The sequence below is a fragment of the Physeter macrocephalus genome, chromosome 6 (genome assembly GCF_002837175.3).
Source record: "Physeter macrocephalus isolate SW-GA chromosome 6, ASM283717v5, whole genome shotgun sequence".
NCBI lineage: Eukaryota > Metazoa > Chordata > Mammalia > Artiodactyla > Physeteridae > Physeter > Physeter macrocephalus.
In genome coordinates this window covers 95134563-95150965 of record NC_041219.1, presented here as the reverse complement: position 1 = coordinate 95150965, position 16403 = coordinate 95134563, and the positions used below count along the sequence as shown (strand labels likewise).

The window sequence follows — 16403 nt, the reverse complement described above, 5'->3', positions numbered from 1 at the left end:
TTTCATTCAACAGGTTCTTATTTATTAGGTAAGCAGCAGTTCTGATTATTGATAGAGGGATGCTGCCATTATTTTAGAAAGTTTTCCTCTAAACTCAGTATTTGTTTTCTTGCTTACACTTAACTCCAGGAAAATGATTTAAGGAATTCAGGGATAATAATCAATGGTTTGTTGTTTGCTGCTGTTGACTTGGTTAGTTTCCTATTTTAGCATTTGAAGCTAAAAGTAAGATAAAGGAAAGTAGAGCAGGAGGGTCAATGGAAAAGGTGCCCTTTGTTCACCAGCGCTTGACATGGAGTCAATGCAGTGTGCAGGTAGTGGTAGAAATAAACTGAAGCAATTAAAGTGCTGCATGAGGTCCCTCAGGCTGGGAGGGTCCCACCCAGGCAAATTTACTCTCACCATAGGGGTTGAGGGCATTGCCAAGGTGAATGTGTTAATAACCAAAAAGACAAAACGTAAGGAAAGTAAGAGTGACTTCTCAATATGTATCTTACTGATCTACTCTCAAATCACTTTTCCTGTACTTTAATCTCCACATGTTTAGAGATTTTAGTTCACAAGGAAGGAATGTTCCCTTCCTTGTGGGACTGCAATATTTGCCATTGCAGTGTCCCATTGCAAGGGACACTGCAATGGTGGGTTACCACACCAGGCAAAGAGCCAAGACTAGTTAGGTGCTTGATGAGATTAGAGAGAATTTAGAACACTAATGGAAGAAGGATATTATAAATACTAACTACAGCCCTGTGAGTGGTTTCACAAACAAGGGCCGCAGAAGTCATATGTATTTTTTCCTTGCTTTGCTATTAATATATTCCTTTACATTAACTAATCTTTTCCTCTGCTTAATTCTCTTACAATCTAAGGTGTGTAATCAATGATTAACCCTGTAACCTCAATATTAAACTACATGGTATCAAAGAAGGAGTGTGAATCATCTAGAAAAGAAACAAAGATCACCCAGAGATGCATAAAATGATACGGGGCTTTGTGTTTCATCTTTTGTGGAGGAGAGCTTGTCTTCAGTTGAATGAAGAATAGTTGCAACATATTAGGTGGAAATATAATGTTTTTGTCTTTATTTGGAAATTAAATATGGGTAAAGGGATGTTTATGAATGTTGAGTTGATCCAACCACCCACACTTTTAAAAGTGATAACTATATTTCTAAGGATTTGCTTCCCTGTATGGTTCTGGCATAGAGCTTGCCAACAAGAACTACCGGAAGATTTGGAATTTGGAAATAAAGAAGAAGCCAGTAGTCTTGGGAGGACGTGGAGGGAGCATGTTGGACCTATGTGGTAGCTCTCCAGGAGCCTCACTTCATAGCCAGACATGTAGCATCACAGATCTTTCCATAAGCCCCTTCTCCACAGTCATGGCAGCCAGCTGTGGTAGATTCTTGACCTTCTCGGTGACTCTGACTTGGCCACCTTCTCCAGTGCTGTGGACTGAAGTCATGAGTAATTGCTTCTCTGATGTTCTAGCTACAGACTTCCAGGTATTTGCAGCCTAGTTCTTCCTATATTCATAAAACCTCTAATTTCTATGTTATTTATCACTTTATTTTCAACACATGTGATGTTTCAGTTTCCCTAGCTGAACTCAGACAAAAATAGTATGTGATCAAGTGATCATTATTATTTCCTTATTTTCATTCCTTCAACATTAATTGCCATAAATCTTGGGGACCTAATATTTTATTATAATCATTATGCTTAAAACTTATTGATGCCCTATTTGTAAATAAGTAGACAAACACAATTTTTGGTTGCTAGACCATGAACCTGGAAATATTTTGAAGCGGACTGGTTAAAATGATGTTAACATTTAACTCTGAATGAGTTATAAAAATGATAATGGGACACGTACCAATATTTTATACTCATAGTTTGTTTCCAGGTAAGATGATGTTCAGTAGGAGGTAGTCTTGCTGATGATGTCACCAAAACATCTAGATGAATACTGAGGAAATCAATCATCATCTGATATTTGAGTTCACAGTGTTAAACATTTTGATACTTTCAATATTTTAGAGTTTTGACATTTTGTAGATAAAATACAAAAATGATTCATGAAGCTTTTAACCTTTTATGCAGATGTTTGCCATAGTGCTCTTAGAGTAGAATAGGAAAACTCTAAAGTGCCATTTGTTTTAATTTCCACATTAATGTAAAAGGAATCTAATTAAATTGTCTAAATGCTGAGCCACTGAATTAAGCACTAGTTCTATAGTTCAGGCAATTTCATCAAATGCATTTGATGTTTCTGGATTCACATCAAATCACCTGGTTTAGTGCCAGTTTCATGAATATCAATGGCAAGAGAATGACTAGTTAAAATGTAATTAAACATGAATGATTTCCCACTGCAGTTTTGTAAGCTAAAGCATATTTAGGTATGAGATGGTAATAAAACATAAACAAATATGTTCTCAAACACAAACCTCTCCCAAATCAACCATGAAAACATTGGCTTTGCTAAATATGTCTACTGTGCCAGTTAGGATAATTTTACATTCAAGTGACTGCATGTCTAATTAAACCTGGCTTAAACAATGAAGACAATTTAGTATTTCACAAAACATGGACTCCAAAATTTCCAAGAACCAAATTATGCTAATTTTAGACTTTTAAAAAAATTGTATGGGTCATTTTTTTAAAGCCTCAATGACAAACATTTTAAACTATGTTGGAAGAATAATTTGACAATGAATAGATGTTTAAGGTATCTTTGAACTTTTTAAAAACAAGTCTCCACAATTTGCCTCTGTAAATTACTGTGATTTCTGGAACTGTGCTCACATAGATATTTAATAAGAATAGATTTATACAGAAAAATCTCTGTTGCAATTATTCTGAATATTCTAGTTAAAGGAGATTTATCCTATGTCAAATATGATAAATTCTTGCAATCATAGACTCTCAGGATAGGCGTGAATTTTAACATCCATCTATTGAATTAAATAAAGAAATAAATATTTTCAGAGAATCAGTTTAATAAATTATATTTAACATAAACAGGCACTATTTAATTTTGTTGTTGGCAACAGAGTATTAAAGATTTTGCTGCAGTTTTATTGTGGTTACCAGTTATACTCTAAAAATGCAAAGGTTTTAGTTCATACAGTGTATAGGTAGTAGAATGTCATATAAACCAATTCCACCCATAAATTTAAATTTTCATTATTTTAGTGTTCCAGAGAAATCATAACCACAGACTGCTGGTAATAGCGGTCTGCCAAATGCTAAATCACCAGAGAATTTCACTAACTTGTTAATCTAGCCCTAATGGCACACCAATACGTATAGTGTCAGAAAACCTCATCGAATAGCTAGTAAACATCAAGACAAGTTGGATAAGGGTATTAAACCACTTCTATGTTCAATAATGACCAAGAGAATCAGCCTTTACAGCTTCCTAAGCAGTATTAACGCCTATTAAACTTGAGGAAAATATTTTGAAAAAGACAAGTTATCTGGCCTTAATAACAATAATATATTTCTGATTATAAAAGTAATATATGGTCATTATTATATAAATCTTGGAAAATGGGAACATAAAATATGAAGAAAAATAAAAGTCTCATAATCTTACAATCCGTAGGTAATCACTGCTTTTATTTTGAAAATATTATTTGAGTATAAATTATTTAAATATATAAATTTAATTCAAAGGATATATACAATTTTGTGTATTACATTATGTATCATTTAAGAATATTATTTTTAATTCCCCAATATTATTCAATCATCTGGATGTATCATAATTAATTTAACCAATGTCATATAACTGCAAAATTAGATTGTTTGCATTTTTTGTTCCTACGAATAATTCTTTGATGAATATTTCTGAACATAATTTTTCAGCATATAACAGATTATTTGCTTAAATAAGTTCCTCAGATGAGACATTGTTAAGTTAAATGGTAGGAACACTTTAAAGATTTTATATTTATTATTTTATAATTTATATATTTACAATTTATAATTATATATACTTCTGTATTTATTTATACATTTATTATATTTTCTCTATTATTCTTCCTTTTTACCCAGACCTCCACATCTAGCTTGCAATTTTGTAATACAATTTTAGTTTTTGTTTATTGTTTTGTTGTTATCGACCTCAAGTCCTTCAGGGAGGGAGGTGGTACTTAAGTATATATATTTAAGTAAATAATCAACAGAGAGTAACAGGTTCGGGGAAAACTTTTTATTTATTTATTTTTATTTATTTATAACTAAGTCCTATCCAGGACTATTTATTGATGGAAGTATTTCTTTTTCATGTGAGGTGGGTGATACTATCTCTTTCATGCTTTTATCTCTATGCTCTTTGACACAGGTCCCCTTCCAAGAGTGACTAAACGGTTTCAAGTCTCACCTTACAAAACTAAAATCCTTCCTTTGGGGTTTTAAAATGAAAGCCCCAGATCCCCTCCAGCCTCTGCCTTCTCTTCCTCTCCATGTTGAAAAAAGTCGGCAATCACCGTCTCCACTACTTCCCTTTCACTTCCCTAGCCTTGAAGCTGTCCCCTTGAAAGTCAGCCTGATTTCCTCAGTGGTCAATCCATGCCATACTTCTCAGCCCTACTGACTTAGTTCTCACTGCTTCTTTCTCAGAATGTGCTGTTCCCATGGAGTCCCTGGCACCACACACTACTGGAATTTTTTCTTACTCTCTTTCTGGCCTCTCCTTCTCAGCTTCTTCTTCAAGTTCTTCTAACTCCATCTTTCCCTTAAAAGTTAGCGTTTCTCAGGGTTTGGTCCCACTCTCTCTTTTCATCCTGTACACACATTTTGTGCAGTCTCATTCATTACTAAAATTATATCTCTAGCCTGATAACTCTCCTCATCTCAGTTGCCTATCAGATATGGATGTCTAGCTATCTTGCAAGCATGTCACCTCAGCAGCTTTCTGTCTTGGTCTTTCTCCCCTGGACCTGTTCCTTCTTTTGTTTTTTCTACTTTTGAGAATGGTACCACCAGATGGCTTCTTGTCAACTCCAAAAACCGAGGAGTCTTCTTTTGACTCCTCTCTGAGCCTGTCTCCATCCAAACAACCACCAAGTCCTGGTGAAATGCTGCCTGAACATCTAAATCACAACTGCAGCCTGATGCCCCCAAAGGGACTATATTCCCTCACTCACCTGAATGTCCCCTGTGCTTTGCACAGTGCCAGGGACATAAGAAGTGCTCAAAATATTTCTTGAATAAATAATTAAATTAATTTCAGAAAATTGAGAAACATTAAGAGACAACAGAAGTTATAGAGTTAAAAAATATTCTTCATGTTATTAGCACACAACTTGTTTTAGCAAACCAAATGAGACCTATATATATATATATTTAACATCCTTATTGGAGTATAATTGCTTTACAATAGTGTGTTAGTTTCTGCTTTATAACAAAGTGAATCAGTTATACATATACATATGTCCCCATATCACTTCCCTCTTGCATCTCCCTCCTTCCCACCCTCCCTATCCCACTCCTCTAGGTGGTCACAAAGCACCGAGCTGATCTCCCTATGCTATGTGGCTGCTTCCCACTAGCTATCTATTTTATGTTTGAGACCAATATTTTTTACACTGAATTGTTTTTGGGAACATCTATGTCAAAAATATATACTTAGAAATGTATTTTTAATGACTTCCAGGAGTCTATTTCTCCACATTTTATGTGAGAAAATGCTACACAATGAGTAATTTAGTCATAAGAGCTTTTGGCTGAGATTTAACATATAAACATTTAAAGTCAGAAAACATCAAAATGAAGCAGTATATAAACTGAAGTTTGCTGTAATGAAATTTCATATATTATTTGCTTTGGGGGATGCAAGAACTACATTTCCAAACATCTTTGAAACCTACTTATAAAATTCATGGAAAGAGAGTCTCTTTAATGTATTCTAATTTGTAAAAGTAAGTTCAGCTTCAGTTTAGTGATAAAATTCTAATTGTTCAACATACATGTGTTGATAATGAGGCAACAAAGAGTGTGAGTAATTGGGTAGCTTTTTTGAAAATTGAATCCTGGTAATTCCTTTATCTGTAATTAGTAACTGGATGCTTCACTTTCCCAGGGCACTACTTTTAAAGATCTTGCTGAAAGCTTCTGCAACACAGCATTCACATCTCATATTCAGCCTCTGGCCATCGAATACTACAGGCCTTTAAGAAATGAGAAGAAGAAAAGATTACTTATGAAGGGTCATTTGTGGAAGAGTAGAATTGCTTCTTGAGGTCGTGTTCACACCACAGGTCTGTCTAGATTTCCCCCAGTTGTCATGAGACTCTTGGAGGTTCTATTCTGCCAATTGGGACGAATGCTGTAATGTTGAGATGCTCTATAGTTGGGGGATGATGGGGTATGTTGGGAGGTGAATTAGAAACTCTTTAGCCTGGACACTGTTTAGAGATTGGTGTTTAGAATTGATCATCCTTGTGATGATTAGCCTTGCATATATACTCAGAGACTGAACAAAAAGGAGAAACATTAGCTAATGTCATCACAGTTAATATCTTTAATAAATCATGTTATTGCCCTTGACCATTAGAATCTTGAAGTTGACTTGGTAGTGTACTAAATGAACTCGTGAACTTTGAGGTTAGGGTTGTTTAAGACACTGGATGGTTGTTTAAGTCCAGTACCAGACTGGACATTTACACTTTTTGTTTGCGGGAGATTCCTTTGACCTTGGTGAAAGCCAAAAGAGAGGAAACAGCATTCAAGGAGGCAGAACTTAAAATGAAAAACACATGTCACAGGCTCTCTGTTTAAATGAAGCATGGAACACTGTCTAGGAACGTGGTGGTATTTGCCCTAGCACAGTTTGGCCTGATGACTCAGAGGAATGCCTGACATTATGTTGTCCGCGTGTAATAGGCACAATAAAAAAGAGGTAAGGATTGGGCAATGAAATTTCTTATATAGTGTCACAAAAATATAAACATTTTTTGATCACATATATGTGTCTGTTCTGTAAACTTGTTAATGGCTGTGAAGTTCACATGTGTCTTTCATCTTGTTTATTTCAAGACACCAAATTAAAAGGCCATTAATTTCTGTGATTCTTCCATGTTGTATAAGGGAAAGAATAACAAAAGCATTTATCTACAATTTAGAGATGGGAGATTTGTTACAGGGGGCTCTGACTGCGTTGTGACAGATGCTATTCTGTATTGAAGTTACTTATATTGTTAACTAACATTTATTGTCTCCTATAATGATAGCATTAGCATTTAAAAAGGAAAACAAGTCAATTACCCCTATGAAAAATAATTTGCTAAAATTAGATTTTAAAAACAATTTTCTGTCACTCTGTGGGTGGGATATGAATTGCCATGAACCTAACATATATATTTTTTAAATTTCATTATATACTAGTAAATATTTTTTCTTTCAGTATGTGATTATCTCTTCCACTAATATATTTGCCTTGGAGTATTTAATCAAAAATATAATTTTATAACAAAGATAGTACATTTGATTCATTGCCTATTATGAAGTGTATATAACTAAAAAAATGAACTAGATTCTTATTGAAGGACAAGTCAGTGCTGTATATAAAAGAAAATATTAGTTCTTTCATCTTTTGCCTTCTCTTCTAGTCAAGAATGATGATGCGATTTAAAAAACTGCTTCCCATGACCTTACTCATCCTGATTTCAATGTTGATTGCCCTTTCCTTCTACACTAAATTTGGTGAAACCCTACCCATCCTTCAAAGGCCTGTACAAATGTCATCTTCCCCAAAGGACTCTTCACAGAAGGAATCAACTTGCCTTCTTATGTGCTCCCTTTGCCCTGGGCCACTGGGCTGGGCAGCACCTATGACAAAGATACACTGTCTGCTGTAGGTTTGTTTTTTTTTTAAATTAATTAATTAATTTTTGGCTGCGTTGGGTCTTCGTTGCTGTGCGTGGGCTTCCTCTACTTGTGGCAAGCAGGGGCTACTCTTCATTGCAGTGCACAGGCTTCTCATTGCAGTGGCTACTCTTGTTGCAGAGCACAGGCTCTAGGAGTGCCGGCTTCAGTAGTTGTGGCATGCAGGCTCAGTAGCTGTGGCTGATGGGCTCTAGAGTGCAGGCTCAGTAGTTCTGGTGCATGGGCTTAGTTGCTCCACAGCATGTGGGTTCTTCCCGGACCAGGGATCAAACCCGTGTCCCCTGCACTGGCAGGCAGATTCTTAAACACTGCACCACTAGGGAAGTCCTGCTGTGGTTTTTAATGAAGGTGGTCTGGCACTTCACCTTCTTTGGGGCCCAGTGGGTGATTCAGTACCTGTCACACAAGAGTGTTTGACTTAAATAGTGAAACATAAAATAAGTTGACAGTCTTTAGATATGTTTCAAATGAAAATACCCTTATTTTCCTACTAACTCAAGGAAATAAAAATTTTACTTCAAAAAAATAAACATTTATTATCTTCATGGTTCAAGTGATGGGATCCAGGCTGAAAGGCCTTTATTTTGTTTCTCTCTCTGTACTTGTTTTTGAATAGGTTAAAGACCAAATGGCTAAATATCAACAATATTTATGAAAAATAATGCCTATGTAATTTGCTAAAATTGCTCTATTGTCTCCAATTTTGCTTAAGAATCATCTTTTGTTTATGGCTCCAGATACACTATCGCTCAAAGCAATTGTAACAATCAACAGTAAAATATATGTCACCTGTAACATGATATAATTCAGCTTTTAAGATCAGCTTTACAGATGTTTCATGAAAGGTTGTTATTGCTGCATTTGTCCTTATTTTTATTTTTGATGTAAAAGATGATGATATAAAAGCAAATATTTTGAAAACATATTAAGTAGTAATAGAAACCCTAATACAATGATTTTCATTTTGGCCAGTGACTTTTCTTATATATATGTGTATACACATTTTGTATACCTGTAATTGTATTGAAATTACTGAACACCACATCATAATATTTCATCATGTTTCAGCATGGTCTTCATTATTACAATTTTTAGAAAAGTATATTTTTCTATTATGGCATTGTGTTATAATGTATGCATATTATACACGTATATACATACATGCCATATATACTATATATAATATAAATGAAATTAAATTTATTATTTATATAATATACATTAAAATAAATATATAAATTTGCCTATCATCTATCTATCTATCTATCTATCTATCTATCATCTATCTATCTATCATCTAGCTAATTAGCTAAACATCTATCCGAAATCCAAAATAAATGGTTCAGGCTACCTAAATGAAATATAAAATTCTCTCTATTTTCTTCTAACAATTTTGTTTAGAGGTCTGTGGCAAAATGAAAAATGTTTTGTCAGAAAATAACGGGCTATTGATTTAACGACATGCGGAATAGCAGGAAAAGAGCTTGTGGCTAAGGACTCTTTTTTTTTTTTTCCAGATGGATGGAATACTTTATTTCCTTTAAAGTTCATTTTTGAATGCTTACTATGTTTTAGAAATTGGGATTTTGCTGGAATCACAAAAATGCACATACACATCAACTATTAGAATTTATATTCCAGTGGAGGGAAGAAACTAAAAACAGATAATTAGACAAATAAAATAGTTATGAATTATAATACATCCAGGAAGGAATTTTTTTTTTTTTTAAAGCATCACAGATTGGGAATGTCTGTTTAGTGAGAGGTTGGTGAATTCCATATTTGTCCTCTGATTGCAAGGGGTCAGATTGTGTGGGGAAAGCTTTCAGGCAGTGGGAACACATGAGATAAAGCTCTGAGGTGGAGAAGAGCTTATTTGAAAAACTAGGGGTGGGGGTGGGGAGGAGTGAGCAGAGGGTAAATGGCATGAAGAGATTGAATTGACAGGATCAGATTGAGAGACTCGATAAGGCAGACTTGTCGGCTGGGATTAGCAATGTGGGCTTTGTTCTTAGAGTAATGTGAAACCTGTGAATGATTAATCAACATGGTAACATGGTCCAACTTCCATGTTAAGTTTACTCTTCACCCAATGTGAAGAATGAGTTGAGGGGGGAATGGAGACCACATAAAGGCAGTTGAAATTGTCCAGGTCAGACATATTGGCATCGTGGAATAGGACGATAGCAGAGGAAATGGAGAATAGTAGGCAAAATGAGATGTGTCTTTTAGGTGGGAACAAATGTATAAGGTGATGCTTGGATGTAGGAGGTAAACAAAAAAATCAAGAATGACTTAAATGTCTGACTAAGCAACCAAGCTGCTGGTGTTAATATGTACTGAAAGGTGGGAGACATATGAGTTGGTGGGATGGATAGCAGTGGTGCTGTTGAGCAGTCAGTTGAATACAGTGGATCTGGGCTCTGAGAAGACGGTCTGGCAGGGGAGGCTGGTAGACTCTTTTGGTGCTGGGGAAAGGCCCTATGGCTAAGGCCCTCCAACAATATGTGTGCCTTCATCTTAACTATGCCTTTAACTCTGAGGAAATGGATGAAATCATTTACAGAGAAAGAGGAAAGGTCAATTCGAGATCAAGGTCAAGAACACCAACATTTAAAGGTTGAGTGGAGGTGGAGAAGCTCACAAAGGAGATTCGACAGTTGAAACTAGCTTTATCTGTAATATTTTATCCTTAAGGTGTCTTGAGCAAAAATTACAAAATGTATTGATAAATCTGGATGACAGATGCATAGATTTATATTCTCTTATGTTCTATAGTTTTTTAATATGTTTAAAATACTGCTTAACCTAAAAGATTTTAAATTATGGAATGTTTTGCAATAGTCATTCATAACATGATAAATGACACAAACTTCACAAGCTCACATTATTAGTTAATGACTAACAAACTATCACTATAAATGTTGGAATTGACAACACTGAGGTTCTTGTAATGCTAAATGATGTAGATAATAAAGCATAATATGTATGGTCACCTACTAGAGAAATTTTAAAGTGACCTTAAAAGTCAAGTCTCTGAAATGAAACTGCCTTCAACTCATGTTCTCCATTTGCTGTGAGCCACTGGTCCCACGGCAGGAAGGTGTTGTAAAGCCCTCTAATCCACCACATCATTTTCTGATGGAGAAACTGAAACTCAGAGATGCTGAAGGGCTTGTTCATAGTCTCATCCAGGTCTTCAAAATTCTCTCTCAAGACTCTTCACATAGTTCCTATAAAGACACATTTTGATGACATGTCTCCAGAGATGGCTTTATGCTCTATGAGAAATATGCATTTCAGACATCAGGTTTAGCTTGCATGAAGTTTGGAAAAGCTCAAGTAGACCGTTTTATAATACAAGCTTTGATTTTTAAAACATCTGTGTGCTGTTTGTAATTACTGGTAGGCTGCAGGAAACTTTTCTACAATATAAAAAATAAAAAGTTGTGAGATGTGTTTTGATTTAAGCAAGCTGATTATATAACAAACAAACTATACCTAAATGACAAAAATGATTAAATACATTACAAAAGGATTTTTTTTTACTTTATGCAAGTATCCTACATGCTATTTCCTTAAACATAAGATCTCCTAGTACTGAAATGGCAAATAGGTTTAATTATGTGTGTCACCTCTAATTGGTAGTGGTTGCCTGGAGTAAGCATTCAGAAAAGGCCATGCCTGGACTTACTGGGCATATTAGTTAGAGCTCTCCAGAATCAATGTGTATATTTATATACAGAAAGAGATTCATTTTAAGGAATTGGCTCTTGTGATTGTGGGAGCTGTCAAAGTGTGGAATCTTTAGGGCAGTCCAGCAGGTTGGAAATTCAGGTAAGAATTGATGATACAGTCTTGAGACAGACTTGCTTCTTCTTTCAGAAACCTCAGTCTTTGCTCTTAAGGTCTTCATCTCCTTGGGTGAGCCCCACCCATATTATGGAGGGTAATCTGCTTTACTCAAATCTATTGATTGTAAATGTTAATCACACCAAGGCAATATCTTCACAGCGACATCTAGACTGTATGACCAAACAACTAGGCACTCTAGCCTAGCCAAGTTGACACACAAAATTAGCTATCACATTGAGGAAGAGGGCAACTGTTACTGAAAGCTCGGCTTCCCTGTACGCCAGTGTTGAATCGAATCTCAGAGACAGAGCTTTGGGTGAAGTAGAAAAGGATAGCTTTATTATTTTGCCAGGCAGAGGGCGACACAGCAGGCTCCTGCTTCGAAAAACTATGTGTCCCAACCCGGGAGGATTTGATGAGTTTTTAACAATACTTCAAGGGTGAGGTTGCTGACAAGATTAGAGTGTGTGTAGGGTCTCAGGTGGTCTCTTAATCTTAATGAGCTTCCCTGGTCCTTTTAATCTTGCCTCAGGTGGTTTCTTGGCTGCTCCTCCCTTGACTAGCAACAGTTCAATAATCTGCCCTTTGGAACTCAGGGAAGGTCATGGAGACTGGAGTCTTGCCTACAAGAAATGGGGAAAAAAAAAGAGACCTTCATGCACAGGCCCCACTCGATTTCACAACAAAACCTTGCAGCATGTTGAGGAGGGCTGAAAAGCATTATTCCTGCCATGTGTTTGCCATCCTTATCCTGGTTTTATTTAAATCTTCCTTTAGTGTAAGAAAATCCCTTTTATTGGCAAAACTTCAAGAATATTATTGCATAAAATGAAATAGCTTAAGTCCTAAAGATTTTTTAATTTGAAAGGTGGGAAGACATAGACTTTATATCTCATGAAGGGAGATTTCAATAAATGTACATTTTACTTTATTGCTGCGTGATTTTCTAAGAAGGTGTTTAAAATCCTTCCTATCTTGCTCCATCCCATTATATAATTCAAAATTTCAGACCACATTCGCTATGCATCCCTCACTCACCCATCTATGCTGTAGAGAGTTCTCCACTGGTAATACTTTTATACCCTTACTTAGAGAAATTACTGTCTGGATTGTTCAGAAACTAACCACCTCTTATAGTCTCAAGATTAAAGTGTAACTGTCAAAAAAAATTTAATCATCATTTGATGGATTTCCTTCATCTCTTATGTTAGTTTTAATCTTTTAAGTGATGTGACACATCCTAAACTTCTGGTGACTTCATCAGTGTCTCATCTTATCTAATGCGACAGTGCCACAGCCCAAACAATTGTACTATTGTATCATAAGGCCTACAGTTTCAGAAAACTGTGGGGGAAATTCTCATTTGAGAAGTGGCTTCAGCTATACTCTTTAGTTAGATGAGATTTGAAATAAGACTTAAAATAAAAACCTTTGTTATAAAAACATCTTCATAGAAGAACATTCAAAAGATCTCAGAAAAAATAAACCCTTAGAAGTAAAACAATGATTACCAAAGGAATGATACTTGGATGACATTGGAGTAAAACCAAATCCAACAAGTATTTTCATTAGGGTGTTCCTTTTCTTCTTCTCAAAAATGTTTTATATTATTGAATATCACATGTCTCTCTGAATTTCTGTTTTCAGTCACGTTTCCTGCTTGGAACATATGGAAAGGGTAAATGTAAAATTTGAATGATATTATAAACTATGAGAGAGGATCTTGAAGGATTAAAGAGAGGATCTTTAGTTAAAAGAGCTAAAACTGTGTCTGCAGTTAGATGTAGACAACCATTTTGCTCGTCCTATATTCTTTTTATAGAATATGAAAAAAATGTAAAAAGCAGATCTTATAAATTCTGCTACTTTACGTGTTTACATTTTGATGTTGGTATCAATTTACTCTCCTACAGATGCTTAATATTGTTATGTTCTGAATACAGAGAAGTTTCATGTGTATAAAACTGCAGAGAATCCTAGTGGTGGACATTTATGAATTGGGAAATGATTCCATAGAGGACTTTCACTCAGAACTTCAGTGCTGATTCGTGAAGTCTCCTGTGCCTAGGGCTTGGGTCTCCTGAACAAACTGAAGCGTGTGGTTCTTAGATGTTAGAGATGAATTTGAGTCATGGCCAAAAGTAAGGGTAGATATGGGGTGTTACTTCAGTAAATCAGGTGTAAAATATGCTGTTAGTATTTGGCCCATTTAATCTTCACCTGTCTACTTTGCTGCGGTTGGAAAGACATGGTCTTTCTTTCCTCTCACAGTTTTAAATTTGGACCTCCAGAGTACAAAACACCCCAATCCTTAGTCTTCCTGTGACTACTCAGAACCGTTACTGAGGCACAGTGAGCGAATCAGCCAATGCTGGACTCAGAGGCCAGGGCAGATTGCACACGGGATGTGGCTGGCTAACCCCGGCCAACCTGGGGAGGTAATAATATTAACTGCGCATTTTATCTCATGCCAGACCATAGGACACACATGCTTGCAGCAGACCTCCCAACAAATCTACAAGGTAAGCTTAGTACTCCTATTTCACAAATAAGACAACTAGTTTAAGAGTTACCTACCTAAGACTGAAGAAGTTCAGATGTAGACTTGGAATCTGGCTCTGTTTCCAAACCCTGCTTTGTTTTTGTTGTACTTTTGTTATTTTTTTCATTACTGAACCTGGTCTTGTACATGTCGAGCTTATTCATCCAACTTGATAGTGACTTGTTCCATAAAAAAAAAAAAAAAAAAGACGAATTATACCTGTCAGTTCTAGGAGACATTTACTATTTCACTGACTTTCAAAAACAGGTCATCAGAGCATTTGAATTGTTGTCATAGCAGCAGCTTACAAAGCTGAAATAAATAGGGTTTGCTGATAACGGAGATGAGGGGTTCTTTAAGAAAGAACCCAGAATGCTCTGAATTGATGTGGTTGTCCTGTAAGCCTGAAATTGGTCCTCATTCAAAATTCAGGGCAGATGGTCTGCAGTGCTGTCGTGTACTCCTGGGTATTTATCAATTAGGATTCAGCAGCATTTTGCCTGTTCTCATTAGGTAATTACATTTAAAATATTCCTTATCACAGGAAAGAAAAACCTAATTACTAAATCTTGATTAAACCTTGTGCTAGAGGCTAACCCCTTGACCAGTGACACATGACCATGATAAAAAAAAAAAAAAAAAGGCAAGCCAGAAAATTGCTTAGGGAGGCTGACAATGACCAGTGAACACACAGTGACTCATCTGGGAAAAGTGTTTGTTTTCTCTTTGTTTTGCCCTTTCCTAGAGTCAATGATTACAAATAATATTAGCAGCATTGCAACCACATGTACTGTCGACAACCACATCTTTTCTTACAAGTATGTCTTGATTTTGCTGTAACTCCAAAGCTCTTCAAAATATATTCTTGAGGAGCAGCTTTGGTGGCCAATAAATGACTAGCAGCACATTTCCTTTCTTATGCCTCCTCTTCACAGGCAGAGAGCATGAGATTGCATTGATATACAATTGGAACCTAACCTGCATTTTAATTTTTATTGAATCATATGTGACAATAAACTGAAACCTCTCTGAAACTTTTAGGCTTTGACACTTTTATACTGTAAATTCTATTATCATCAGGCTAATATCACCAGGCTAGATATTTCTCACAAAATGTTTTTTAAATGTACTACTAGATATTTTGGACTAGTGTGCCATGGTTTCATTTGTGACTATAACTCCAGGACTTAATGTGGTAGATATTTTTATCATCTTTATTATTTTTAGAAGGATTTGAGGACCAGAAAAGTAAAGGGAGTTTTTCAATTTTTTAACCGACCAGTATCTAAAACTTTCTCCCTTTTTACCATTTATAATGTATACTTTTGGGGAAACAAATTTGTTAACCATATCATTTTCATAACAATTTCTGTTATTAGTGCATATTCAAATAAATTCAGAAACAAGTTGTTTACAGGAAACCACAATCCCCATGCTCCTAAAGTGTTTTTCTTCTCTGTGAAAGTGCATAGTTCCCCCTCCTGTGGATGCACTTACTTTGAAAGTCCTTTCTAGTTTCAGGTCTTCTGAAGGTATGTAGGATTAAGACTCTCCTCTTGAAGGAGTCTTTCCTTGACCATCTTATAAAAATTAGCCTCTCTTCTCCTTGTTCTGGCAATAATTTTGCTTATTTGTTTTGGTTATGTTTTACCCCACAAGCATGAAATCTCTGCAAGGGCAGGGATCATGTCTGTCTTATTTACCAATGTTTGCTCAGTGATCATGGTTCAATGCTTGGCAGATAGTGGGTGCTTAAAAAGTATCTGGAGATGGAATTAATGTATGAGTGAGTGGATGTGTACGTGAATTAATGACTGAGGAAGAAGTGTAGAATGAGATTCCAGCAGGGGAATTCACCTGGGTCACTTCTGATGGGATCCCAGCATATTGAATGTGGAATTTTATACCCATTAGTGGCTGCAGGCTGAGTGATGAAAAACAAATAGCAACAACAAAAATCCAACAGGCAGATTTGCTACTGCAGCCACTTTCATTTATTAAACTAGTATTATAGGACTTCCCTGGCGGCGCAGTGGTTGAGAGTCCGCCTGCCGATGCAGGGGCCACGGGTTCGTGTCCCGGTCCGGGAAGATCCCACATGCCACGGAGCG

The 16403-nt window shown here is 36.0% G+C and overlaps 1 long non-coding RNA gene across 1 annotated transcript; it reads right to left on the bottom strand.

Moving 5' to 3' along the window:
* Positions 1-12080: 12080 nt before the first annotated feature.
* On the bottom strand, positions 12081-14377 carry LOC114486500 (uncharacterized). The gene is made up of 3 exons (XR_003680371.2): positions 14328-14377; positions 13262-13406; positions 12081-12373 (listed from the first exon to the last, which is right to left on the bottom strand). It is a non-coding gene; the product is annotated as an uncharacterized lncRNA (long non-coding RNA).
* Positions 14378-16403: the final 2026 nt, after the last annotated feature.